Source organism: Tenrec ecaudatus, chromosome 1 (assembly GCF_050624435.1).
Source record: "Tenrec ecaudatus isolate mTenEca1 chromosome 1, mTenEca1.hap1, whole genome shotgun sequence".
Lineage (NCBI taxonomy): Eukaryota > Metazoa > Chordata > Mammalia > Afrosoricida > Tenrecidae > Tenrec > Tenrec ecaudatus.
Window position 1 is genome coordinate 3,289,875 of NC_134530.1, and position 7,893 is coordinate 3,297,767.

The following is a 7,893-nucleotide window of genomic DNA, read 5'->3' on the forward strand; positions in this document are numbered from 1 at the left end:
GCTGAAGAAAATTGAAACAAGTCCACCAGAGCCAAAACTTAACCCATGGGTCTATCCCACCTGAATTTCGACATCTAAAGCCCAGCTTTGATGCATTGAACACAAATGACAGAGACCTGAGGAGCTGGGGGAGGACATCAAGAACATCATTCCTGAGGAAAGCAAAAGGTCATTACAAAGACAGGAGAGAAAGGGAAATATCAAAGCGGGTGACACGACACTCGGAAGCTTTCTCTTCAGCACAGAGCGGCTGAGGCAAATGGAAGAAATGATGGCGTCAAAAGGCTGAACACAAAATTTCAAAAGGCAGCTTAAAAAGACAAAGTCTAATATAATGAAATGTGAAAAGACATAGAGTTAGAAAAGCAAAGAGTAAGAACACGCTGACATACCATAAACTGAAAGAACTAAAGACAAAGTCGAGCCTTGGGTGGCAATATTGAAAGATTCTGTGAGAAAAATACTGAACAATGCAGGAAGCATCCCCCCCAAAAAAGATGGAAAGAATACAGTATCACGGTATTAAAAAGAACTATACTCGTGTGTAAGCCGAGTTTTTCAGCACAAAAAAATGTGCAGAAAAACTGGGGTTCAGCTTATACACAGGTCAATGGTACCCCAGCGAGGTGTGACATCTCGCTGCGCCCCCCCCCCCCCAGGTAACGGGAGGAGTGCCCATTATCTCGAGGGCGATTGCCGTTTCTCCGCTGTTCATTCAAAGCCCCACTGACACTGCAGGGCTTTGAATGTTTGTTTACTCACATCTAACCAATCAGAGCCGTCCTATGACATGTATCTTTGAATAAGCCTTTTAAAGACCGTGTGCGAAGGATGTGGCATGAATGGATGTCATCTGGTCAAGCCCGACTAACAAAGGGAGGAAATCTCATGAAGCCTGACACAGAGTTAATGGCAAAGTGGGTTCGAGATGCATGGGAAGACATTCCAGAAGACATGGTGCGACATGCCTTCCCGAAATGTAGTATTAGTAATGCTATGGATGGCGGTGAAGAAAGCGCTTTGTATGAAAATGACAGCAGTGATGGTGATGACGGCGATCTCAGTGAGGACAGCGTCTATGATTACCTCACACCAGCTGAAGCTCTGCATTGGGATATGGATGATGATGAGGAATCCAGTTTTGAAGGACTTTAACTCTTTACATTTGAGCTTGGTTGCTGATTGAGCTCAGGGAATAGTACTCTTAAGGTATCATTGTTGATACCTTATTGTTTTTGTTGAACCTATTTTCCACTTACTGTGCTGGTTTACTAATGTTAAATGACTTGTCCTTTTAGTTATGTTTTTTTATTTAAATAAATATTTAAATACATTACCCCACTGATGTCTCAATTTTTAGTAATTTTATTTTCATTTGTTTTGATTATTGAAACTCGCCAATAGCTTCTGCATTTTCCACCCTAGGCTTATACTCGAGTCAATCAGTTTTTCTGGTTTCCCAGGTAATAATTAGGCACTTCGGCTTATACTCAGGTCAGCTTATATTCGAGTATATACGGTAGTTGGTATTCATCCATTTAGACAAGTCACATGTGAGCAGGAGCCAATGGTGCTGAAGGAAGCAATTCAAACAGCATGAAAGCATTAACCAAAAACAAAGCTGCCACAATTGATGGAATATCAATTGAAATGTTTCAACAAGCTGACGAAGCACTTACTCTTCTATGCCAGGGAATTTGGAAGACTGCTACTTGACCAACTGACTGGAAGAGATCCACATTTGTACCCCCATTCCAAAGAAAGTGACCCAAACACAGTGCTCAAATGGTAGAATATCATTTAATACTTCATACAAATACTATTTGCTGAAGATTCTCCAACACAAAGTTACAGCACCACATGGACAGGGACCTACCAAAGGTTCAGGTGGGATTCAGAAAAGGACATGGGAGGACTCATTTCTGATGACAGATGGATCTTGGCTCGAAGCAAAGGATATGAGAAAGATGTTTATTTGTGTTTTAATGACCATGCCAAGGCATTCAACTCTGTGGATCATAACAAACTATGGATAGCCAATCTTAAGATTAATTTCTCAACCTCACACTAATTTGTGAAAACTTGCATGTTCTTCTTAGTATATAAAACTATATTAATCATATTAATCACAATAATAATATTCTAATACTTTTTATATCAAGACTATCTTTTATTTGAAGTCATTTTTCAAAGGGTTGTTTCCCCCTACACACTAATAAAGATGCACAAAATCTTTTTACAAATCACTTAAAAACATTTTCTTTTTTTTCTACAAGGTAGTTTTAATTTATCGTTTGTTTTTTACAAAAATACATCTTTTTAAATATATATAAATCATTATATTGGGGGCTCTTACAGCTCTTATAACAATCCATACATCAATTGTATCAAGCACATTTGTACATATGTGCCCATCATCATTTTCAAGACATTTTCTTTCTACTTGAGTCCTTGGTATCAGCTCCTCATTTTCCCCCTCCCTCTTCCCTCCTTTCTCCCTCATGAACCCTTGATAATTTATAAATTACTATTATTTTGTCATGTCTTACACTGTCCAACATCTCCCTTCACTCACTTTTCTGTGGTCCGTCCCCCAGGGAGGAGGTTATATGTAGATCCTTGTAATCGGTTCCCCCTTTTACCCCGCCTTCCCTCCACCCTGGTCCTGAAGAGTTCATCTGTCCTGGGTTTCATGTGTTTCCAGTTCCTATCTGTACCAGTGTACATCCTCTGTTCTAGCCAGATTTGTAAAGTAGAATTGGGATCCTGATAGTGGGTGGGGAGGAAGCATTTAAGAACTAGTGAAAAGTTGTATGTTTCATCATTGCTACACTGCACCCTGACTGGCTCATCTCCTCCCCAAGACCGTTCTGTAAGGGGAGTCCAGTTGCCTACAGATGGACTTTGGGTCCCCACTCTGCACTCCCCCTCATTCACAATGAGACTTTTTTGTTCTTTGATGCTTGATACCTGATCCCCTCAACGCCTCATGATCACACAGGCTGGTGATCTTCTTCTATATGGACTTTGTTGCTTCTGAGCTAGATGGTTGCTTGTTTACCCTCAAGCTTTTAAGACCCCAGACACTATCTCTTTTGATAGCTAGGTTTTGTTTTTCATGGAGGTTTATTTTTCTTTAGGTTCCTTGGCACAGCCTTACTCTGAGACGCTGGTTGTCACAGATGGAATAACTAGATAGCAACTGGTTTGGTGTTTTTCTGGGGTTTTTTTAGAAGCTGAGGTTGGTTGTACAGAGCAACAAATTATTATTATTAATACTGGTATTGGGGGCTCTTACATCTCTTACCACAATCCATACATTCATCCAGTATGTCGACCACGTTGGCACAATGCTCCCATCATTTTCTATTTTTTTAAAAAAATGTTTTATTAGGGGCTCATACAATTCTTATCACAATCCATACATACATCAATTGTGTCAAGCACCCTTATACATTCATTGCCCTCATCATTTTCTTTTTTGTGTGTGTGTTTTCATTACACACTTATTTTTTTAAACATTTTATTAGGGGCTCATTCAACTCTTATCACAATCCATACATATACCTACATCAATTGTATAAAGCACATCTGTACATTCTTTGCCCTAATCATTTTCAAAGCATTTGTTCTCCACTTAAGCCCTTTGCATCAGGTCCTCTTTTTTTTCTCCTCCCTCTCTGCTCACCCCTCCCTCATGAGCCCTTGATAATTTATAAATTATTATTTTGTCATATCTTGCCCTATCCGACATCTCCCTTCACCCCCCTTTCTGTTGTCCGTCCCCCAGGGAGGAGGTCACATGTAGATCCTTGTAATCGGTTCCCTCTTTCCAACCCACTCTCCCTCTACCCTCCCAATATCGCCACTCACACCCCTGGTGCTGAAGGTATCATCTGCCCTGGATTCCCTGTGCCTCCAGGCTCCTATCTGCACCAGTGTACAACCTCTGCCCTATCCAGACTTGCAAGGTAGAATTCGGATCATGATAGTGGGGGTGGGAAGGTACGGGAGGAAGCATTTAGGAACTAGAGGAAAGCTGTATTCTTCATCGGTGCTGCATCACACCCTGACTGACTCATCTCCTCCCCTAGGCCCCTCTGAAAGGGGATCTCCAGTGGCCGACAAATGAGCTTTGGGTCTCCACTCCCCCTTCATTCACTATGGTAAGATTTTTTTTCCCCTGATGATGCCTTATACCTGATCCCTTCAACACCTTGTGATCGCACAGGCTAATGTGCTGCTTCCATGTGGACTTTGTTGCTTCTGAGCTAGATGGCTGCTTGTTTACCTTCAAGCCTTTAAGACCCCAGACACTATCTCTTTTGATAGCCAGGCACCATCAGCTTTCTTCGCCTCATTTGCTTATGCACCCATTTGTTCTTAGCGATTGTATCATGGAGGTGTGCACCCCATGATGTGATTTTTTTGTTCTTTGATGCCTGATAACTGATCCCTTTGGAATCTCGTGATCACACAAGCTGGTGTGTTCTTCCATGTGGGCTTTGTTGCTTCTGAGCTAGATGGCCGCTTGTTCATCTTCAAGCCTTTAAGACCCCAGACACTATATTTTTTGATAGCCGGGCACCATCAGCTTTCTTCACCACATTTGCTTCTTCACCCACTCTGTCCGTAGTGGTTGTGCTCAGGAGGGTGAGCATCATAGAATGCCAATTTGATAGAAGAAAGTATTCTTGCATTGAGGGAGTACTTGAGTAGAGGTCCAATGTCCTTCTGCCACCTTAATACTAAACCTATAAATATGGGCACATAGATCTATTTCCCCATCTGCTATAGTTTATTGTGCAGCCTGGCCGATAAACACAAGTAGGATTAACTGAAGGGCAGAGGGATAAATCACCTTGGTTGATCTGTGTCTCAGTTTAAAGGGGTACACTACCTGTGGGATGCCTAGCCTGTGGACTGTGTCACTGTAAGTTGAGGTCCCTTTAAGCCCACACGATTGGAATGTTCATCTCTGGAGCTAGGGACTGACAGTTGATGACAGTTGGGGACCTGCCTTGCTGTTTGTTGCCTGGGTATATATAGCCCAGCTCTCTCTACAGAAGGGTACTGGCATCTGGCAGCTCTCAAAACTTGAAGGACTGCTAGTGTCTCACTGCTTTATAATTTAACTGTTATTTTTTTGGATTATCTATCTGTATATTATTTAACGGTTTATTTCTTGAATTATATATCTATCTTTATAAATATATTTATATACAATTACTAGCAATCTGGTTTGTCTCTCTAGAGAACCCTGTCCAACACACCATCCTCATATATATTTTCATATGTACATGTCTTTGTCTAGACCTCTATAAATACCCTTTGCCTCCTAGCTCTTTCCTCTATTTTCCTTGACTTTCCTCCTGTCCCACTATCATGCTCCGTCCCCACCTGGGTTTCAGCAATACATCTTTGTTACATTACCCTTGATCATGCCCTACCAGGCCTCCCACCCCCACCTCACCACCAATTTGAATCACTTGTTCCCTTGTACCTGGGTTTGTTAACACCACTTCCTTATCCCCCCCCCCCCCTATTCCATTTCTCCCTCGGAACTGTCAGTCCCATTGTTTTTCCTCCAGCTTGTTCCTCCAGCCTATCTTATTTAGACAGAGCTGTGGAGATAATAACATGCACAAAAACAAAACAGAGAAAAACCAAACAACAATACACAACAAATAACAACAACAACAAACCACTGACAAAAAAACAAAACACAACAAGAAAGAAAAGCTTGTAGTTAGTTCAGGGATCGTTTGTTGGCCTTTAGGAGTGTTTCCCAGTGCAGTCTGTTGGGGCACCACGCCCTGGCCCCCAAGTCCACCTTCAGCATTCCCTGGGGACCTTGCCGCTCCATTCCCTTGCTGTTCCGCTGCACTCCCCCAGTGCTTTGCCTCCATGTGGTGGAATCAGGTCAGACAAAATTCCCACAATGTGTCTTCAATGCTGTCCCCTGCAGGGCCATGGGTCAGTGAGTGGCATCATGTCTCATCGTGGGGCTGGCCATGTGGTCCTCTCTGTGGACTGGCTGCTCTAATTGGGGTCATCATCCTCAAGGCCTGGTGGGCCAGGATGTGCTCCACTCTCTCCTACTCCCCCTTCATCTACTCCAGTGTGCTCAGATCAGATATGTCCCTCTCCCGGAGCTGCAGATTCAATGCCATCATGTCCTTTGAAATAAATTCTTCTGGGGGGAGGGGCAGGCGTCCACTTAGTATTTGGTACTGGAGCCAGTCCCCCACCCCCACCCCCCACCTCTCCACTGGTTCCCTACTCCAAGCTGAATGTTGCATTCACACCTTGGGGCACTGGGTTTAAGTCTGGTCCCTCTTTCCCTGTGGAGATATAAACAACACCCTCCCCTTGGGTGGGTTAGTGTCCCTTGCCCCTGCTACCCATTTCTTTTTTTCCCTTTCCCCACCTCCTCCCCAGCCCATCATCATTTTCAAAGCATTTTCTTTCTACTTGTGCCCTTGGTATCAGCTCCTCATTTCCCCCCCCCTCCCTCCTCCATTCTCCTTCCCTCATGAACCCTTGATAAGTTATAGATTATTATTTTCTGATTAGGGCAAAGAATGTATAGATGTGCTTTATACAATTGATGTATGTATATGTATGGACTGTGATAAGAGTTGTATGAGCCCCTAATAAAATTTTTTTTTAAAGATTATTATTTTCATCTCTTACATCATCCTCTGTCACCCTTCACCCACTTTTCTGTTGTTTGGCAAATTATTTACTATGGCTCTTCTAAACATGGTCTCTTTAACTCCCACCAAACAACCTTTTCCTGGTGTGCATGGGTAAGAAAGTCAGAGGGAGATATTCAATGAACCAAGTGATTCAGCTATGAATTACTATTTTGCTGGGTATGACAGGGGCCATCTCAGAAGCAGGAAGTGGGATCTCATGACCGGCAAGAGTTCAAGAGCCAGGAATAGACCATCTCCTCTGGACCCCGAGATCCCTGTGCAGGGAAACCCCTGATCCAGGAGACAGCTCTGACCCCAGAGGTGTGACAGGAGCAGAACCAGGAGTCAGAGCACAAGACAGTGGTGAACTTCTCAGCCCACAAAGCAAGTAAGGCCAAGTGCTTTGGGACAAGAGGGTAGCTTGTGGAATAGGGTGCCCCGGGGCACTTAGTTCAATGAGCTGTGTTTGCTAACTCTCAGAGCTGAAGCTGAGAGGTTTGAGTTGAGCTTACTCGATGGTGGGGGACGCCTCTGGGCACTTAATTCAGGAAGATGTGTTTGCTGTTCCACGGAGCTGGGGCCCATTGTCTTCGGGTTGAGGCTTTTATTAACAGTCCGTGAAGGACATCATGCTTGGTGAAGAGGAGTGATGGAAAGGCCCTGGACAAGATGGACTGACACAGTGGCTGCAGCAATGGGCCCAACTATAAGCCCAATTGTGAGGATGGCACTGCATCGGGTAGTGTTTTGTCCTGTTGTACATCGATAGGGTCAACTTCTCCAATAAACCCCATGGCGACGAATTCTGGAACCCTGCTGGGAAGGAGCGTGCTTGGGGATGTAGCCCTGAAAAGGTAGAAGGTGGTTTGGGAGACACCACTCTGACCCCAAATTTCCTGAAGTTCTGCACTGTTCAGCGGAGAATTGTCAGTTCTGCTTGGTCTGGGAAGAATTCTTACGCACAGGCCAGCTCTTAGGGGTTCAAACGTGCCGCCAAAGACGCGGCTAGAGACGCAGGAAGCCCACGTGGTCCTCCCCTCCCCGCGCCCCAGCGCAACAGCGCGGGTCCGTAAGCAGCGCCCGGGCCCGAGGAAGCCCGCCCCGCGGGGCCTCCCGAGTCTGCTGTCAGTCCTTTCTGTCGTCCAATCAGGGGCTCCGTGGGGGCGGGACTTGGGGAATCGTCCAATCGGCG